This window comes from Cavia porcellus, unplaced genomic scaffold (genome assembly GCF_034190915.1).
Source record: "Cavia porcellus strain 051 isolate PalLab524CR breed Dunkin Hartley unplaced genomic scaffold, mCavPor4.1 scaffold_6, whole genome shotgun sequence".
In the NCBI taxonomy this organism is placed as follows: domain Eukaryota; kingdom Metazoa; phylum Chordata; class Mammalia; order Rodentia; family Caviidae; genus Cavia; species Cavia porcellus.
The window spans coordinates 32,306,088-32,328,190 of record NW_026947489.1 but is presented as its reverse complement, the minus strand read 5'-3'; the positions used below and the strand labels follow the sequence as shown (position 1 = coordinate 32,328,190).

General features: G+C 41.0%; 1 pseudogene; it reads right to left on the bottom strand.

Moving 5' to 3' along the window:
- Window positions 1-705: 705 nt before the first annotated feature.
- On the bottom strand, window positions 706-1,244 carry LOC100727329 (14-3-3 protein zeta/delta-like; annotated as a pseudogene).
- Between the last annotated feature and the right edge of the window lie 20,859 nt (window positions 1,245-22,103).

Below are 22,103 nucleotides of genomic sequence, written 5' to 3'. Positions count from 1 at the left end.
TTTGAGGAATATTGGCACTACATATTCTCTAAATTTCTTGTAGAATTCAACTGCAAATCCATCAGGACCTAGGATTTTCTGTGTTGGTAAGTTTTTAACTAGATTTTCAAAATCAGTAACTGTTATTGGGCTATGCAAAGTTCTTAATATATTCTTGATTCAGTTTTGGTAATTCATACTTTCTAGGAATCTGTCCATTTCTTCTATTTTCCAGCCTAAATGAGTAAAGATTTTCAAAGTAGGTATTGATGATCTTCTGACTTTCTACAGGGTCTGTAGTAATTTCACCTTTTTTATGCTTCCTTACATTGCATTTGAGTTTTTTCTTTCCTTTTCTTGATAATGTTGGGTGGGAGTTTATTAATTAACAACTTTTTGATTCATTAATTCTTAGTCTCAATTGTGTTAATTTCTGCTCTGATCCTTATAATTTCTTTCAATCTATGAGTTTTGGTCTTGACTTGCTCTTCTTTTTCTAGAAGACTGAAGTGCAGCATTAGGTTGTTAATTTGTGTTTATTCTGTTTTCCAGATGTGAGAATTACTTTCTATATATTTTCTTCTTAGGCTTCTTTCATTGTGTGCCACAGGTTTCAGTATGTTTTATCTGCATTTTCATTTAACTGTAGATACTGTTTCATTTCTTCTTTAATTTCATTTATGACCCATTGGTTGCTCAGGAGGGTGTTATTTAATTTCCATGTATTTATGTAGTTTTTGCAGAACAGAACACAAAGAAGTTAAGGGCCAGACCCAGTCTGATAGGGTGCATTGATTGCATTTTCTTTTTTCTGATTTCAAAAGCTTCTTGGTACGCTTGTTGTGACTGATCCAGAATTCCTTTCTTGGTCTCAGCAACAGCAACCTCGGTCAAGTAACATAGTAGTCAGTCTTCAATTTCAAATAAAAGAACTTGCTCTCTGCTTGTGAAGCGCTGGGGATCAAGAACTTTTCCAAGAAACAGTACATCGTTGTAGATACCCCTCAGCTCAGTCTCAATTTTTTCTCTGTATTCTCCGGCCATCTGCTGCTTTTTCCCTGCACTTCCCATTTTTTGCTCAACACCTGAGGCAACTGTCCAAGATGACCTACCAGCTCCTACAATATTTTGATAAGCAATGGAGAGAAGATCCCTCTTTCATTAGATCACTCAGCACTCAGAGACTTCATGCAGGTTGCCACATTGTTGTATCACTCAGCCTGCACTGCCAGGCTGGCCTTGTGCACCCCCTCATTGTTATCCATGCCTGGATGCCCTGTGTCCCAAGTGGGTGGCAGCAGATGGATGGATGCAGTGGTTTCTGGGAGGCAGGGGCAGCAAAACGGAGACAGAGATTCACATCTAACGTACTTTTGAGGACTCAGAATGAAAACCAGGAATGTGTATTAAACAGTGATGGTTTCTTGCTGAGACACACTAAGCTAGCAGAAAAACAAACATTCACATTTGTATGCTAATTGGTATTATGGATTAAAGTAATTCATTAAAATTATTGGAAAGAAAAATCTGCAATTTAGAGATAAAACACAGAGGATTTCTAGAAGATGAGACAGAGAACATGATAGAGGTTCAGTGACTTTTGGTCCCTAAACCAAATTTAAATGCTTTCCTTCATGTTCAAAAGAAAATCCTTGAGAAGTTTGTAGACTGTCACCATCTGCTCAGCAAAACAGGCATAGGCATAACGTTTTCCACATGCTAAGATCTTTGTTTTCATTTTTTAATTTTGCAAACAGAAATTAATCTTTTCCTAGTCAAAATGTTTTACTATAGCTATTATTAAAGGAAGTTCATAGAAACCCTGGCTTGATCTGATTTCTTTTTCCATCTCTCCCTATCACTAAATCATTTGCATATTCTATGGCAAAGTGTAGGGGAAAGCTGAGAAGAAACTAATAGTTCAATTCCTTTCCAGCTCTATATTTCACAAGACTGTATAGCTCCGGCCCTGAAGCCCATCTTTCACGTCATCACACAGTCATGTCTCACTATATTTCCTTTATGAGAACCACACAGATTTCCACCATCTGTTTGGTGCCCTTCTGCCTGGGCACCCTCTCTCGGCACCCAGCATGGCACCCTTACCCACTGTCCTTTTCTCAGCATTGCCCTTGTGGTTGAAATGATTGACAACTTGCCTACAGTTGACTTCCCAAGTCCCATTTCTGTGTTCAGCATCATGCAAAGCACAAAAGACCATGGACAACAATCTTAGAGGTACACTATCCACAAGAAGTCAACCAGCTCATTGGGAAGAAGATAAAACAACTAGAAGATAAGCTTGAAAAGCATCCACTATGTCATGGTAAGAAGAGTGACAATAATTATAAAAAAGGTGATGGTGATAAATTAGGCATGGGCTTTGACTCCTCTATGCTTCATTAATGTTTTCTCTTCCAAGTTGCAAGATACTGGTTGGTCAAACAAGAAAGGATAAATTTTAATTCTAGCTATTTTAAATTTAGTCTGGTCCAATGCTCAGCTATATGATAAGTGGTTTACAAAAAGCTCAAATTTCAGAAAATAGTTCTCTTCCCATTTAGCTAGTTCTGTGTAACACTAAGCAAAGGTTCATCCACTTATGCCTTTTATCTTCATAAAATTATCATCCCTCTAAAACTAGACTTTTTTCATACCTAGCTATAATACCCACACAAATATAGAAAACTTCAAGTGGTATTTTAAGATTATTATTATTACTCAACTAAACTGAGACACAAAGAGCTCCGCAACACATTAGAATAAGTGCTGCTGACTGAATTGGACCCACACAAAACTTTGTGTTGAAAACGTAACCCCTAGTGCCTCAAAATGTGACTGTATTTAGAGACAAGGTCTTTAAGGAGGTGATTAAGTTAAGATGAGATCATGCTGGTGGGAGGAAGCTAATCCAATCAGACTGCCATCCTTATAAAAAGAAGAAACCAACACAAACAAAGAGGGACAACCTCAAGAACAACACAGTGATGCTCAATCCTAGGAAAAAAGCCTCAGAAGAAACCAACCCAGTAAACTCCTCGATCTCATACATTCAGAATGGTGAGTAAATAAATATTTCCCCCTTAAGACCCAATCTGTGGTACTTTACCATGGCAGCTTACTGAATTTATACTTAAAGCATATTTAAAATCTTGTCTCAGTGGACAGTACAAGAACACGTGGTCCTTGTCTGCTTTTCCTCACTGACACTTGTTGATTTACATAATTCAGTGATGTCCAGGAGAACAAAAACTTGACAATATTTGCTGAATGAGTGAATGAATGAATGAGCATTGTCTTTTTTAGTTAACTCATTGTATAATTTCAATATATTTCACCAACTAAAATAGACAATCAAACCAAAAAATTAACTTTCTCTCTTAAAGACATCTACATTTGGACGTGAGGCAACTTCTAACAATCATTTTATGAAACAAAATTTACTTTCAAAGTAGAAATAAACCACAAAAGTCATCAACTCTCTAACTAGTAATGAGTTACTTCAATGAGGTAAAAGTTTGGAATTGTGAAGAGGTAAAACTGTAGACCGATAAAGCTATTTTTTCTGAATTTTCATGTAAGTGACTAACATTAAGTCTTCTAAGAGTCAGGTTTCAAGATTTACCCTATTATCTCAGTGATCCCTTTCAAATCTCACTGAAGTTTTTAGAAGTACGATTAGCTCCATTCTATGAATGGATAGAGTCAATTAGCTCCTAAGGAAGGCAGACAAACCAGGATGCAGTTAAGTAAGCACCTGGGAGAGGAAAAGGAAAGGGAAACGAGGAGACCTAAGACAGGGAGGTACCCCCACCTAGAGCTTGAATCTACCTAGCAACCAGCAATCTAGGACTTTCAAACTCCATCCAATGGGGTTTAGTTCCTGAAGTACCACCAGGTCACAGTTAATATGCCCTGTTAATACCTCACATACTTACCCACTCAGGAACTACTGTTGAGCAAGGTATATGCACAGGCCCAGGGAATGCATGCAATAGTGAACCAAACAGACCAAACATCCCTGCTCACAATAGGCTGACATTCCAGTGGTGGGACAGAAACATTTTTTAAAAATGAGGAGACATATAATATGTCAGAGAGTATTAGGTACTTCAGTGATAAAAGTAAAACATAAATCAAGAATATGAAATGTGTGAAGTTGGGTTGAAATATTAAGTTAGCCAAAAAAGATATCATGAATTTGGTTTAAGGAACTGACCATAGGGTCTTTGTGTCTAATGCTAGAGCTTGACGTCCATGGTACGGTTTCCCAGGAAGAGAAGATAAGACATAAAGGAGGGGTGGACAAGGACAGCATGGAACTCACAGGACAGGGACAGATTGCAACCCCTGTCAGTTACAGCCCCCACTGATCTTGATGGCATGGATATCCAGCCTGGAGAAGCTAAAACTCTGTCCCAGAACTAAATACACTTGTGGCCCCAAATTTGGAAGATCACAGGAAGGTGAAGCAGTTTCAGGCTTCTGAGAAAACAGATAGTGACTATATATACAGATAGTGACTATATATACATCAGTGTAAACTGATTTTTTGGGGTTTTTTTTTTTGTTTTTGGGGGGGTTTTTTTGGTACCAGAGATTGAATTCACAATCTCACACTTGCCAGGAAGGCACTTATACTGCTGAGCTAAATCCCTCACCTGACTTCTCATGTGTAAATTCTATTGCCCTATTTTTAACTTCCAAACCTACTGCAAATGCACCTCTTATGACCCACCCACTCAGACACATTCAGACAGGAGATTTCTGGGACACGTAGTTCAATTTAATCAAGTAAACATAACATAACCTCACCACACTAATAATCCTCTATCGTCTGAGCAGAATATGTCGTACCCATTTGCAACAGAAAACAGGTTTGTGTGAGGGTAGGTTGCTTGTCTGGAATCACAAAGCTCATAAAGGACAATGGCACAGTTCCAAATGTTCCTGATTTGCCTAATAAATCATCAGTAACAATAGTCTAATAGGACTTAGTGGCTGTCCTCCATGCAAGAAATGTGGGAGTTGTCTGGGTCAAAATGGAGTCACATGAGTCAACTGTAACATCAAAAAAAAAAAAAAAAAAAGTAAATAAAGCTCGGTGAGATTGAAGGAAGGGCGCAGGCACAGGATTGTGTGATAATAACTATCACAAAAGACTGCCGAGTAAAGAACTTTCAAAGAAGCCACTACAACCGTATAGAAAAAGTACTTCTACACCACTGCATCTCTAGCTAAAGACACCCTCTTTATTAATCACTGTGAAAAAGATCATTGTTCCAAAATGTTGGATGTAACCGTCTTCATTTTTGTCTAAAAACTTCTCCTCCTAGCCAAGAGTCTGGTACATCCCTGTGATTGTCCTACTCCAGAGACTGAGGCAGGAAGATCACAAGTGCCAGGTCAGCCTGGCAATTTAACAAGGGCCTGTCTCAAAATAAAATTGGAAAAAACAAAACGAAAAGTAGTGCTAGTGGTGTATTTCAACTACAGAATTCATATAAAGGCCCTGGGCTCAGTAACTAGTGTAGCAAGTAAATAAATATATGCATACATCTCCTTGCTTCAGTCTCCCTAAGTGCACCGATAGTTTATTCCTACTACAATGCTTATTGTTCCCCAAGTATCAACACCCTTTAGAGACTCTTTGTTTTGCTTTTTGATTGACACCCAGTAAGAAGCCTCTAGTTTTGCTAGTTTTCATTATAATAGCCTCTTCAAATATAAAATGCTTTGATCTTCAATATCATCTCCTATAAACTTGTTTTTCTGACATTCCTAGAGCAATATTGTAAAAATGGTAACTGCATTTAGTATCTCCATCTTACATGAGGAAATTCTTATTTATGTTTTCCTAAAATCACAAATTGCCACTGGCAGAATCAACTCTGGTATCTGTTGTAGCTTGGCGTAACTGACGCCATCTTGAGCCCTGCATTTGACTATTGTCCGATATTTGACTCAGGCGAATGGAAAATTACTCAGGGTGTAAGTCCCATGAGAAAAGCAGAACGAGCTGCACCCACAGGAGAAAAATTAACCTGCTCAACAAAAGCAGCAGGGTACAGGTGTCAACCAAAAATTAAGGTAAGATTCTAGCTAAATGGTTTCCAACAGGATGTCTTTTTATGGTTTTCTGTTTTAAAAACTCTGTAACTTTCTAATTCATGGCCACACAGTGGGACTCTGAAACAGGGGTCTCTATGTAAGTGGTTGCTGAGTTCAGCTAATTAAATTACAAATTTATTAATTTGGCTCCTTGGATTCCTATACTGTTCACAAACCCACTTCAGTATCCAAGTCTTCTGACTTACCCCCTTATCCAGACATCATTCATATAGAAGTAGCTCACCAGAGTTGACAAATAAGCCAGAAAAAATAATTTTAAAAACCATGAACAATACCTACATATAATGGCAATTCAAATAGATATAGATATAGATACAGATATAGATTGCATAAAGATTACAGATCTGCACCTAGCCTGGCAAACTAATTTACCCAGGTCATCTCTAACAGACATCCCTCTACCAGGAGCAGTGAGAAAGTAAAAAATCCCAACCATCCCGTCACCTGACATGAGTGGCCACAGGCCAGCAGTAGGTTATGAGCACTTCTGGGTTCCAAGAGTGGAAAGCGAGCCCTGTGTTAATTCATTTTAGGAAGAAACAATGATGTTACCTACTAAAGCAATCAGTTTTCCTTTTACCTCCCCTTCCAAAAAAAGTAAGTCTTTTTTTCCCCCATTTCAAGGGAAATTTAAGTTGTTTTAAACACTTCAGCTAGAGGGAATTCACTTATTTTATAAACATTTGTAGAATTTTTATCACAGGAAAGCACAGTGCAATACACATAAAATTAAACACGGGTTATATCCTCAAAGAATTCATAAGAAATAAATGTGTGAGACATAAATATAAGTCTATATAGACTGTTAAATGCTCTGGGAGAAATTATAGGTGGAGCACTATGGAATTTCAGTTAGAGATAATTACTTCTGGTTAAGGATAATAAAGGAAAACTTTGTAGAACTAGCACTTAAAGATTATATCTAGATAAAAAAACTGAAAAGAGAGTGATTTAAATTGACAACGCCATAAGGTACATAATATAGAGAAACAGAAAGCATTACAGTTATGAGTGTTGGTTAGAAGGAATAGGAAATAAAATTAGAAGAGTAGTTTGGAAACAGATTTTGGTATGACTTGAGAGTTAAAAAAGAATTTTAAATGTATTTATAGGCAACTGAAGAGCTCAAAGCATTTGGGGTCAACTTGGAATCTTAGAGTCCATCATTCATAAAGTTTGAAGAAAAGCAAATCTCAGGGAATGCATAGTAAATTATTTTTGACCTTAATTATCATGGAATAAGCAAAAATTTACCTTTTAAAATTAAAAGTAATTTACTAGCCCTAGTAGTTATCCTGTCTGGCTAATACCTATTCTCAAAGACAGCAAAGAGAAGTGCAGTGAGCAGATCCTACATTCAGCTAAATTTCTTCAAGCTCCCATAATAATACTGGTTTGTTGTCTTTGATTATTATTTTGTATCAACTGGTGGTCCTCAATTGGAAATGGAATCCCTGGTCTATCTGTAAGCTTTAGTGCAAGTAAAATAAAAACAGAAATATTAGTAACTAATTTTCTGACAGAGAAAAATCTATTACAAGGATGGCTGCCCTTAGAAGTATCTCATTAGGAGTCACATGAAGCCTTTTCGTTTCAATGACTGGGAAAATGAATAAACTTAGGCTACACAGATCATGAAACTATCCATCCCCACATCGACCATCAGTCATAGGATAATGTCCCAAACTGTTGTGATTGTAACATTCATATAAAATTTGGCTCTCTTGAAAATGAAGATGTCAATTTGTCATCCTGGCCCTGTTTCCCAGTAAAGATTTCTCATACCAAGACTGTGAAAGAACAGGCAATGTTTTAATTGTCTTTTTAAATATATATAGCACTTCTATGTGTTCAAATAGATGAGTATCTTAATATATTATCTTTATTAAAATACTTCCTTTGTTCAGCTAGATATTTGGAGCCAAGTAATCAAAGTTTAAGGATAAAAGTGGGCCACTCAAATGACAAACCATTCCTTAAACAAAGTTTCTGGGGGCAGTGAGAGGACAGGATGAGCAAGTGTTGTTTCTCCCACTTCGTGAAGAACGTATTCCTAGCTCTGTGTTTGAAAGTCCATGGAGGCAAATATCTAATTATCTTACTGGCTCATTTTTCTAGAAAAATAGAGATTCTAGAGAGACTACTAGGCTCCAAATTAATTAAAATATAGACGATGGTGGTACTAATCTGGTATTTTTAATTATACATTTTTACACATTAGCTATTCATTTTGATTTAGCCTACTTTTTATATACCATTGTCTTCTTTGATTGGCATAAATGGGCAGAAACAAAGCCTAAAATACTGGTGGTTCAGAAACTCCTCAAGAGGGGGAAGAAAGGGATATAAGAGGGTAAGAACCCTGAGCCAGACTGATTAGCGAGCAAAGATTTCAACCCTCTTCCCCTACAGTCACTCTATCAACAAACAACTCACTCCTCTCAACTCTGGAACTTTGATCCCACCTTTATTATTATCCTTCCAATAGGAGCACTATTCTCTATCAATGAGTCCTCCTTATCATGTTAGTCAAATGTACACTACTACTATCAAAATGAGTCTACCTCTAGCAAAATTATTGAAAGCTCATTCCTTTAAACAGCCTCACCTGCCTTTTTGTTGTTGTTTTGTTTGTGTTTGTTGTTGTTGTTTGGGGTGTGTTTTTGTTTTTGTTTTTGGTGCAGCAACACTGGGCCTGTTCAAGACTTCCCCAACTCCCTGTGGACTTACACCCATCCACAGAAGTTCCCAAACCTCTCCGGGCCAGAAGCCAGCAGAATAGAAATGGAACAAATGCTCCACAGCCCCAGCTCTTTGTTTCCAGAAGCATCTGGTAGCCACTTCCAGAATCCCGAGGCTGGAAATGATGGGAAATAGTAAAGAGAAGCACGTGGCCCAGAAAAACTTAGTTGAGACCTGACTGTCTTGCTGTTATTAAATTTCCTGACTGGGCCGGCACACTGGCCCTGCACACTCTGCCAGATTTTGCCCAACCTCATCCACATTTTAAAACCTGTGGAAAAAACAGGAGGGGAAAATTCATTCATGTTAGGAACCCGTAAGAGCACTGTCATTACTCTGCAGGGCACACCACAGAGCAGCCGGCAAGCTCTCCCTCAATGGGCACAAAATTTCCTCTGGAATTTACAGAGCAGAACCCTTAAACACACAGCAGCAGAAGAACCAGATTACATAATGTCTCCATCACCCTCCTGACAGCTACAATTATGAGTCAAGCCCTGGTTTAAATAGGAAACGGGAAGCTCCGTGTTTCCCCTCTGACTATGGCAGGCAAAGTCAAGCTCTCCGGGCCTGTCAGTTTGGAGATCTGAGCTGCTCCCACAGCACTAATTTAGCATGAGACCAAATGATGGGGTAATTAAAAGCAGTGCTGTGGAGACTAGCTCCAGGACCAGATGCTCTCCCTGTTTAACCAAGGCCCACAGAAAGAACAGAAATAGCCCCCGTCTCTCCACCTCGATTTCTCCTTCCCTTTCTCCTCTCCAGCTCATTTCCAGCTTCTGATCTTTCTGTCTCACAAAATAAAATAAAAATAAAAACCCCACTGCAGAAAGATGGCATGTTATTGAACCCATGACTGTAAGTTATAGGCTCTGCTTTGTACTGCGGGGAGCATTCCAGCTCATAAGACACCAAGTTGCCCTGGCAACCTCACATGACTAACCACGCAGTGCCACAGGGCCCTGCCCAGCTGCAAGGACTCATTTAAGTCAACACTGGCCGCCCAGCACTTAGTAGCCCAGAGACTGGGTAAATAGCAATGCTTTCTGGTTTTTAGGAGCCAAAGACTGGATGAATGAGACTACTCCTCCTCTTTTATTTCCCCAAACACAGAACAAAAAGTCTCCACCCTCATTTCTAGAGAACCCTGACTAAGAAGGTCATGGGTCACGTGGCAAATAAAGGACATATCTTCTCAGCATTTTTTTTCTGGCTAACAGACAAATTAAAAGGAGACAAAAAAAAAAAAAAAAAAAGGAAAGTTGAACCAGAAATTTATACCTTCAAAAATCTGTAAAGCAACAGCTAGTCTGGTTTTATCAAGCTAGCTGGAGCACCTTCAGAGGCCCCCGGGGACCCAGAATGTGTGGTCTCCACTGTAAGCTTGTTTAACATCCACAGCCCCAGAGACCTGGAAGACAATCATAGGGACCAAGAGAATCGAGATGTACTTCTAATTCCATAGACTATGACTATGGAAAAACACTTTACTTCTCTGGAGTGCTTTCCTAATTTGTATCACAGAATAGTAGTCCTTCTTGTCCTCACTTCAGATGCCTGTTTCCATAAATTTCACCCTCGCCAACAATTCCCCAGCATGTGAAAGTCTGGGTTTTCAAGACAAAACCTGCCACCAAATCATGACAATTTCTAGATAAACTGGTATGGTCCTTTAAAAAGAAAAGTAAACCTACAGTTAATGATTGTTCACTTGGGAGTTTTTACTTTGTAAGTGTAACTTGTCCAGATCATTCCATTCTTTCCTCTAGTGATCACTTCTGCGCCATTCATTGATCAGCTAGCTAGATTGATCCCAGCCATTGCTTATCAATGGCCAATCTGAAATGAGGATAAAGCATGCTCTATAAAAATATATTTCAAGATGTAAATCAAATCCCAGCACTCCGGAGGCTGAAGAAGGAGAATCATGAGTTGCAGGCCAGTCCAAGCTTCTTAGTGAGACTTTTTAAGTTAAGTGAAATAATCAAATAAATAAATAAGTAATAGAAATAGCCAGTGATTTAGGTAAAACTCGCCACCTGTGTGAAGCGAGGGTACTGCTCTGCCCCATAATTCAGCTTTGTCCTACCCCAGAATCACTTCTGCTGTGGAATTTCATGGCAGTTAAAACAGACAGGGAGATTAAACAGACAGGAAGAGTGTAGACTGACAAGGTGTCTTGGCTCTGAGGGACAATGTGCACAGCAAGACCAAGTGGCAACAGGAAGGGGACATGTGAAAGAAACAAAGACCCGGACACAAACGAGGAATCACTGGAGAACCATCTTTAAACTCAAGTTTATATTCCTCACTGCCTGATCAGTGTGTGTGTGTGTGTGTGTGTGTGTGTGTGTGTGTGTGAGATGTCAGAGTGAGGGAGGAGAAGAGAATGTGCATTTCCTTCCCTGAATATTTCCTGCAGACAGCTTGAGGCACAGTTAAGGTAAAGTATTCTCTACTGCCTCATGTTTGTGTACTTCCTAGTGGAGATATGAAAGTATGCTGAGTTTTTCTTTTTATGAGAAAAGTATGCTTACATGCCAAGCCTCAGACAAAAGCAAGCAAATAGAAGTCTAACCCGGGCCCAGGGTGTTATGGAGCCACACTGATAACAACATATAAGGAGCAACGGTCCACCATGCACACTACTCAGGCTGGTCCATTTACCAGGGATGCCTGAAGAGTGGATGACAAGCAAGGTGCACTCTTCACCAGGGTAAGGTGTGATTCCATCTGCCATTCCTACCAGTCCACACACTTGGACAGAGACCCGAGTGAGCTATATTCCTTTGGGTCACGTCAGCAAACGTCGGCAGCATGTTTGTGCTCCGACCTTTTCTTCAAACGTCTAGGCTTCTGCTCAGCCAAGGACCCTCAGGATCTGCCTTCTCTCCCTTATTTCTTGTTTAAATTCATAGAGGAAAGAAAGCAGTCATTCCTGGATTTATTGCCCCACACACTCAACAGATGAGGTGTCATTAAAAACAATAGGTCAATATTTAAATTTTAAAAATTTACAGTAAAAACACACTGGCATTACCCTTCCATAAAACCATCCCTTCTATTCCTAACACACTTATCCCATTATTCTTGTCACTTTCTAAAGTAGTTCTGGGCAGGGGATGTAGCTCAGCAGGCACAGTGCCTGCCTGGCAAGTGGAAGGTCGTGAGTTTGATTCCTGGTACCAAAGAATAAAATAATATAAAAATAAAATAAAGCAGTTCTCTAAATCCAGTTTAACGTGTATCTTTGGTGGTGCTGTCATGGCTGCCTCGATGTCCTAAATCAATTCAGTCTCTTCCTTTCACGGTCATTTTAACTTTGAGGAAGAGCCAGAAATCACACAGATAAGCAGTGAATAAGGAGGAGGAAGACGCACTGGAGTGTTTTTACAAGCCTGCACTTCCGATGAATGGCATTCAGCAGCAGCAGTCAGGATACTTTTTATCACACATTGTAAAACACGAATGAGGACTCCCAGAACGGCTTCTGAAAGCGGTGAGAACCATGAATAAGCGTTTGAAGCAATCGGAAGTACAAGTGGTGCCTGGGCTCAGGAACTCAACACTCTCCAGGATTCTGGCCGCAAACCCATCGGGACCAGAACCGAATTAAATTTCCCCATAAGGTCAACCTGAAACCTAACTACCTTCTCCGACTTGGTTTGGGACCAAAATCGTGGAAAGAATGGTGAACCGAAGCACGACTGTTTCGAGAGGGCTGAATGACAATGTGCCTTTTTACTGTAATAATTTTTAAAATTTAAATATTCGCCATCTATTTCCACCACATCTTGTATTTGTTAAGCCCTTAGATGAGCAGGCACTGGTCGGGGCACAGAGGACTCAGAGCTATAAGACAGGACTGTGTACCCCAAGGGGCACCTGCTAGTGGAGAGACAGGCACAGGCCCTAGCTGTAAGTGGAATAAAGTCAACAAAACAGGACGTAATAGGATCTTTTTACATGGGAATTTGCTGGGATTTCACTCCAAGACATCTTCCATGTGGGCACATATATAAAATGCCCGCCTCCAACTTAGAATTTCACAATCACTCAGAACTACTAGCTTGAGGATATTCAGTAAAGCAGACGAAAAATACCGAACTCGAGAGGCCATACGGATTACCCAGGGACACACGGTTGCCTAGAGGAAAGAGGCAAGGAAATTTTACAGAAGGCTTTGACTCTTAAAATCCATGTCCAACCCCAGCCCTTTGGTGTCTGCGAGGTGACTTCACTGCACAGGTCTGGCTGGGAAACCTTCTGGCCCAGTGGCACGGCGCGACTTGGCCTCTGAGAAAATGGAAAAATGCTAAGCAGGAGCTTCAGAAACAACTTCCTCCGGCAAACGCAATCTGTCTGCCTAACCTCTCCAGCCGGGCAGGTGGGTGGCAGGCGCACCAAAGCGCCTTTCAAAACGGGAATCGGAGCCGCGCGCGGGTCAGCAAGGAAAGTGCTCCAAGTGAGGGCCGCCTCCCCCCCACCGTGAACATTAATCTGTTTATGCGTCCGTTTTTCCGACCTTCCAGGGCGTCTGTAAGAGAGGGAGCACCCATTTCTGTCTGGTCTCTAAGTAACCCGCCCTGCAAAGGTGCACAAACATGCTTCCAGGGGGGTGGGGGTGGGGATAGGGTGGGGGCGGGGTTGCAGGAGCCGCCCGGGCCGCCACGCCTCCCAGGCCTGCCCTGAAAAGTGCTTTAACTGCTTCAAAGGGCGCTTCTCATCGGGGGTTCGGAGGCGCGCATCGCGGCCTCGGGAGGCTCCTTTCCGGCCAGCATTCCTGCGCCCGGCGGGGCCGGGCCGGGCTCCGCGGGGAGAGCCCCGGGCTCATTTCCATGCCTGGCGCACACTGCGGCCCTTGTCTGGCCGGCCGCCGGGGAGCCGGGCGCGCGGCGCACAAAGCCCCATTCATCCCCGGGGACGCTGCCTCCCGCCGCGCGCCGCAGCTGGGCCGGTCCCGCACGCCACCCTCGGCCGGCCCGGGCGCACAGGGCCGCGATTCAAGACGCCGCGCTGGCCCGGGCGACCCGGGCCGCTTCTGCTGCAAGCTCCCCCGCGCGGATTGGCTGGAACGCGCTTTCTTTCCCGGGCGGCGGAGCAGCACAGTCGCAGTCTTTTCGGCGGGGAGTCCTGCGAGGGCTCGCCGCGCGTTTACCGCGAGGATGCGCGTTTCCACTGCGCTCGCTTCCCCCCGGGCCCCGCCGATGGTACGGTCCAAAGTTTCCTGAGTTGTGAGAGGACTTTGTTTCTCCTCGGCCGCCTTGGCCTCCTCTCCCCTTCCCGCCCCCCACGAAAGGTTCACTTCCTGACTTTTGTGTCGCCTTAATCCATTGCCTTGAAAAGTCTGTACCCTCTCCTTTGTGTGATTGCGTAATTGCAAGGCTGGTCCATAACGTTTTCCAGAATTTAAACATTCCCCTAGGTTAAGGTTGGGGACTGTGGCTTCACAACAAAGACAGTTTCACTCCTGGGGAAACAGGGAGAGCAAAGAAGATGCACTTGTTCGGCGACCCATGTCGCAGGCTTCACATTCCTGTGACTCTGCAACAGGTTACTGCCAGAAAGAGGTCCCCTGCCCGAAACAACGCCTTCCCACCCCTCCAAGAGCCTCGGGGGCTCGGTTCCAAATGCACACAAAGCAGGACAGACTCCAGATCCACATTCCTCCGGTGAGGATTAAACTGGGAATGACAGAATCAAAGAACTCCAGGCCCAGGGAGACTCAACCCTAATCTATTCACTTTCCAGATAAGCAGCAGATAAGATCTAGGAGAGGAAATGACTCTGCAGGAAGCTGGTTCCTCTTGGTTAAAAACTGCCCTCTAACGAAAACTTAACCGGGAAAAATTCTTGTTAACAAAATATGTTTTCTTTTTCGCTTGTGTGTTGAAAGAGGCCACCTGGTGAGTGGGTGGGGAAAGAGCTGAGAACCAGGTCTGGCAGGAAGACTGGAAGAGAATCTCCAAGTGTCTCTCCAGAGAATGCTCCCTGTGTTTCCTCTGCTTCCTTCCTTCTGAGTGTAGCTGACCTTTTTCCTCTGAGTAAAGCACTGCATCCTTGATGTGGTTATTCAACAAAATAGAAGCTGGCTGGTCCCCACTGGAAGACTTCTCTCCACTTGCAGGGAAAAAAACCTTGAGAATCTCCAAATGCAGATAGGGTTCCTTTGCACTGGTCACTTCTGCAGGGACAGAAGCAGACTGAGCAGGAGCCAGCAAGCGACCTTCCCACATGCCAGGTGCTAGTCTAGGTACTTTACACACATTACCTCACAGTAGCCCCTGAGCTGGGTACTCCTACTATTTCCACTGAAAAAGAAACAGAAACTGAGTTAGGTTAAAGTTAAATTTACCAAGATTACACAGATTTTCAATGGCCCAGCGGGCAGTTTGTCATATGGGCCACAAAAGGCTTCATTGAAACTTAATGCAAAAACGCATGAGGTCAACCTGGCATGGTGGGGCCCATTTGTAAGCTTAGCACTCAGTAGGCTGAAGTGGCAAAGTCACTGTCAGTTCAACTTAGTAAGTTCAATGCCAGCCTGAAATACATAGCAAGACCCTGTCTCAAAACAAAAGCAAAAACATGGGGTCATACTCTACAGAACCCCTCTGCACACAGGGAGCCAGGAAGTTCTTGCCAGACATGCAGATCTTTGTGCTTCGGAAAAGCAGCCTTCCTGAGAGCCACAGGGGCAGAAGTTGCCATATCGTCTTCTGGAAAGTACGAAGGCCATGGAAGGACACGTTCATTTAACACCAAAATTCTCCAAGCAAAATGCAAAATAGAAGCCACTACTTATTTTAAACTGCCTTATGATTTTATTCTTCTAAGCAGTGGCAGTGTCTCGGGCCTCTGTGTCAAACAAAGCTTGGGTTCAAGTTTAGATCTGCCACATCCAAGATGTGAGACTTGGGAAGATACTTGTGCAAGCACTATGCATTGCATTTCCATCATCTTTTCATGGGAAAAAATAAAAGAGTAGATACCTGGTTAGATTCTTGTGAGGTTAAAGGAGACATTCCGTATAAATATTCAACACAGCATTTACTTTGTAATCACTGTAGACTATAGTGTGCTGTCGGTTAAAAACGAAATCTTTTCCACATTATTCATCCAACCCAAGTTAGCTGGAAGCTCTGCCCTGTCTCTTCACATGGCATTGTGATTGTCATCTCAGACTGGCTAGATATCATGGCAGGAAGACCCAGAAAGCATTGGAAGGTAAACTTCAATAACCATGCTCATGATACTGGCAATGAAACAGCCTAGAAATAATGCTTTGCCTCATAACACATCAGCCAGTACTAACACACCCCTCACCCGGTACCCCACATACCATAAGTCTAAGAAGTATGATTTTGCAGCTAAAGCAAGGAGAATTGGTGAAACCAGCACTAACAATGACCAACCAGCGTGATCAATAAGCACTGTTTTTTTCCTCTACAGGATAGTGAATAGCAATCCTTTTGTGTGACTTCAAATTTTAGCTGGTTCAAGAGACTTCATAGCTAGTTAATGCAGAACATCTGTAATCTCAGGAATAATTTCATGGAAAAAAAATCAAACAATAGCTTCTGCTTGCACCAGGCCATAAAATGTTGTTCTTCCTTTCAGAAATCCACCTTCTCATAAAGAAGTATATTAAATAAGCCGTTAAGCAAAATGTTCCCCTTGGATATACCCAATTTCAAAGTCATGAAAGGGAGTTAAAATCTTGTAAATAAGAGTAAAACGAGTGTTGACCATACAACAAAGAAAGTCTGTAGGAAGGGTACTGTCAGGACAGGGAACATCACTGGCAATCCCTCCAGCACCAAATCTGCCAAATTCGGCCTTACAGCAAGGATCCTTAACCTTCCCTCAGTGTTTCCCAAGCCATTTCAAATGAACTTGCCTTTGTTTGGCTATTTTCTGAACAGTTCAAACATCATCTGGAGCTAATTTGACACATACTTTGCTTGTTGCCTGACCGATGTAAAAATTCTAATCTACTTGTCTCTTTTTTGATTTGTTTATCTTCAGACTCAAATTATCTTTTCCTCATACTTTTCACCACTTTTAGTGCTGGAGACCAAACTCAAAGCCTCACACATGCTGGGCAGGTGCTCAACCACCAAGCTACATCCCCAGCCATGAGCCAATCCTATTCTTCTAATCTGGCCATTCTCCTATTGTTAGGGCTAAATGGATATGCTTTGGCCCCAAGATTCATATTTGGAAACTGGGTCCCTGAGATAACAGGGTTCAGATGGTAGAATCTTTAAGAGGCAGGACTCACTGGGAGGTCATGGGGGCTCCAGTCTCATGAATAGATTATTGTTGATCGTAAGGAATGGGTTGGGTCTTGCAGAAGTAAATTAGTCCTCAGGAAAGGAAATTGTTCTAAATCAGGCTAACCTACAGTCTTGGTCTGTTCTCACATGGTCATTTCTATTTCCCCTTCTCTGCCATATTGTGACATATCTGAGGGCTTGGAGAGGATGCTCGTGCCATGTATTTGGGCCTCTTAAGTACCAGGCTCATGATCCATATAATCCTTTTTACATGTAAAGTTCCTAGCCTCAGGAATTTTGTTATAGTAACACGAAACATACTAAGATGATTTAAGGATTTCATATTGTTACTAACTTTTAATATACATATTTTTAAAGCACTGAAGTCAATATTTGGGGACATAAACTCTTTGTGTGTATCTAATTGTCTCTTTAGGCTACAAAACGTTCAGTGATTTTGATTTTGCTCCAGAAAAACAACCTGAACCATGTAATAGGGAAAGAAAAAGTGCAAGGGACAGTCTATTACCTGGTATCATGAACTTTCCCACATGCATCATGCAGATTGAACAGTGGACTCAAATTCTTCAATAACCATGCTCAGAATTATATATATCTTTAGATTTCTCCATTAAGGAAAAGTAGCATAAATGTGACCTGATTTACACCTATGATTATAGGATTACATAGTAGAGAGCCATAGAAATACACACATATATTACATGTATGTATAAGGCAAGCTTGTGATCCAGGGACTGAAATAAGTGGATGCTAGAATTGCAACCAAGTTTTTTTTTTAAGTGTTTACAGAAAGGAAGTACTGAGTTTTAATTTAATCTTTCAAAATTTTGGAATGTGGTTATTTGGGATCATAATTATTGAGGGGAAAAAAAGGTGGCAGAAAAGACACATCTGACACGCATGTGCTCAGGAAAAGCTGTGTAGCAGCTGCCCTGTGGAAGATCCCAGCCATGTCATACTTGAGCCAGCCCCAGCTGCCTGGCTGTGGAAGCCACATTTGGGTTCCCCAGAGTTTTCATGTAGATGCTTCTTCTGTCCGCAAACAGAGAACCACCCAGGCAGCTAAGCAAATAGTGCAAGGTCCTGCATCACCACCAGACCTGATGCGGAGGCCCCCTGAAGGCTGAGACCTCCTTGAGAGAGAAGGACAGATCTTGCAGGGGAATCGCAGAGCAAAACAATTTCTGGGCAAGAAACCATTTAAAAGAAACAGGAAATGAGTCCTTCAATCCCAAACCATGTGGAAAGACAAGCCACATCATTTAAAGCAAACACCAATACTGTGAGACTATGCTAGTGCCTAGTTACTCCCACATTCCTGAAAAATCACTGCAGTCCACTGAGGAGTGATCTATTTATGTAGAAAACATTTTTCAAGAATCCAAGTAGGCCAGGCATTGTGGTCTTTTTCTTTTCACAGTTCTGGAGACTAAACCAGGGATCTTCGCCTTTAGAGCTAAATCCCAAGCTCTCTTCTAAATTTTTATTTTGAGACACTGTCTCAGGTTCTTAAATTGCCCAAGCCAGGCTCAAGTTTACAGTGTGCCTGCCTCAATCTACAATCTACTGCAGTGCTGAGGTTACAGATATGTACCTCCATACCTTCTTCACTGTGGTTATCTTAAAATTTCCAATTAAATATCATCTCAGCCTTCCCGAAACATACATTCTACTGAAAGACCTAGACGGGCACATGCAAATAATGAATCAGCTCTAGCAATGTGATCATTTATTTAAAAATAAAAGGCAATATATGTCTCTGTATTAACAGAAGAGGAGACTAAAAGCACCGACTAGATTTAGCATTTGTAAACAAAAACCTCTGGGCTAGGGAATGAAAGACAGGTGCAATGAGTTGAGGAGATAGAGTGGTATATACTTAAAAAGACTGTTATTTCTTAGCTCAGAAGGAAAAATAGATGGCAGGTAGGTTAGGGAAGGCATCTTCCTAGGTAGGGAAAGGGCCAGAATGTGTTTGCAGATCAGAAGAATTCAGCACAGAGGAAGAACTTGAGAGTAGAAAATAGACAAGAAGACCAGGAGAGCTGGGAGGGGATGACGTTAGCACGTATGTAACCAGTATTATCACTTTCTCCCGCCATTGTTGCCCTGTCTACCACCAGCTACCAGCAACTTTCTCCCTGTTTGAAGAGCTCCTCCAGGCTAAGATCTTATTTTGCATGAATCTAGCACTTTTTAAAATAAAAATGATGTTTTAAAATGTATAGGTTTGTCAAGTCTAAAAGACATCAGGTTTATAACTATTTCTAACTTTGCTCTTTTTTTTTCATCCTTGTACCTGATCACTACCTAAGTGAGATGGCCTAAAGTCACAGGTACCGGGAAACAGTGTGTGCTGCCAATCATTTCGCCAGGAGGAACTTGGTTATCCAGAAGTCGGGGAGCAGGGAAGAGCAGGTACCTAGAAGAAAATTCTTTTTTTCCTTTTATTTTGAAGTGTTTTATCATTTAGTTACTTTCCCTTCACTTCATTTTTGTTTGCTTCATCTTTGTTTGGTTTGGGTTTTTTGTTTTGTGATGCTGAGGGTCAAACCCAGGGGCTTGCATTTATTAGGCTAGTGCTTTACCACCAACCTAGGTTCACAGTCCCTTTTAATCCATTTTTAAATTATGCAATTTTTCAAGAGTCATTGGTTCACTAAAGATAGAAATCTGTTAACCAAAGGCAAAATAAAAAGGATGAAAATGACACTTTTTTCATTAATTATTTGGTATATTTTCCAGCTATTCAAAACTAATGCTGATTTCCTAAAAATAGTTATTTGAGTGGAAAAGATATTAATGAGATGAAACAGTCTTGGTAATAAATTTTTCAATGTCTTCGGAGATGAAACTCTACAGAATTCCAGGGGGCAAAGGAAATTACAGGATGCGGGGTCAGTCAACTTGAGTAACATGTTTTATGTTGTCCATTCTTCATCTTGGAGAGATGCTATGGTCTAAAAGTGAACACTTCCTGTTACTGAACAGTAAACTTCCCAGTAGGGCTAACATGGAGATATTTAGTATCTTCCTTTCACACAGGACCAGCATACAAAATAGCACAGATGGATAAATTAAGGGACCAGAGAACCTGGAATTGAAGCAGAGAACTGAAAATAATGTGTCTTTACTCATACCACAACTGTGTTTTTGAAAGGTAAAGAAAATATATACTGTTTCCTTTTAATTGCACTGTTGCTTTAAGGGCTCTGGTTGAGTTGATCTTCAACTGAGTTTTAAAACAATTTAGCCAGATTTTCTCTACCCAGCTTCCTCCTTCATTTAGTAAGAAATTATCTGTAAACAAACATTGTTATCAGGGACTGATGAGGAAAGATATTCCTTTATAGAAGCCCTTTAGGAAGTTATTTTGCAAAGTAAGAATGCTCTTACTAGGTGAATAAACACCCCCGTTACTTACTACTTTCTGAACGTGGGTCTCTTATGTTATATTTTCTTAAAACATTTTTGAATAGAAGAGACTCCTAGGAAAATCTTCAATACTGCAATATCTCAAAACCAAACATGGACCTATCACAGCGGTACAAGCTAAGGGACTGGATCAAGCTTAATCAAACTGGTTATACCAGAAGAAAGTAGAAATGTTTTTAAACATATCTCTATTTTTCAAATTTTAGATGCTTACAAAAGCCCATTCCTTGACCCTTTTCTCATTCACTGCTCAGATTTTACAAAATTTTAGAGTTTGATCACTAAGAAATGTCATCCGGGTTTCTAAAAATTATGTATTTTCATAAAAACACATAATGTTATCATTTAAGGATTATAAGGAAAGTTTTAGAGAACCAATACTTCAACTTAAGAAAAAAAAAAAAGAGGTTTTCTCATATCTCTACTTGCAAGTACAGGAAGAAATAGCTGAGCAGGTGGTGACACAGGAATTCCTTTGAGAAGTGGCTACAGAGTAGAGTGTACTGCTCAATACTAAAAGTGATCGCCCTCTTGCAAACAAATGGGGAGTTTGTGAGTTTGAAAATAAGAGCCAAGAGGCTGGGGATTTAGCTCAGCGGCATAAGCGCCTGCCTTGCAAGTAGGCAGTCGTGAGTTCGATCCCTGGTACCAAAAAAGACAAAAAAAAAGAGCCAAATGCAGCCTCCCACTTGTTTTTGTAAAAAATGAATTTTATTAGGACCTGCCACATCCATGCACTTATGTATTGTCTGTAACTGTTTCCTTGCTAAATTGGCCAATTTAAGTGACCGTTACCAAGACCATCAGTCTTAACCAGGATAAAATATTTATTGTTTGGCCCTTTTTAGGGACAGTTTGTTGACTCTGACCTAAAAGAATATGAGAACTAAGATCTGTTTAAAATATTACATAAATAGTTATACAACATTTTTAACCCTATGGTATAAAAGGTATCTGTACCTTTCTCCAAAAAGGAAAAACTCAAAGTTTAGTTAAAGCAATGTTGTTTCTAAACCATTTAGGTTGTCTATTCATATTGTCTGTGATAAGAAGTAGTAACACCTATCCTAATACACTCTAAACCTTTTTCTGTTTACTTTCTCCATTTAGCAGGGATGGCTGGCTTTCTCAGGCACTCAAGAATGTTAAGAACCTGATCTACTGCTATATATACATGTTTTGCTCAAAGTGATTTTTCCCTCACATAATGTTCAGTTCTGTTTTTCAACCTTTATCCTTCTACCTGAGGTTCTGCTTTCTGAGTAATGGATAATGTCGCGGTCCACTTAGCTATTGTTTTTGTCCTTGAGTTTCTTTCAGTGGATCTGGGTTGGGGTTTTTCCTAGTGACGTCCTAGGAAACGTGCTTTTCTATATTTATTCTGCACATGACTGGCTCAGTGTGCTTCATTTTACTTCCTTCCTTAATAAACTATTTTGTTAACAGTGTTTATTTTTTCCTCCCATCCTTTATCCTGTTTGAAGTTATTTTTAAGGTGTTACTGACTTCCTGACA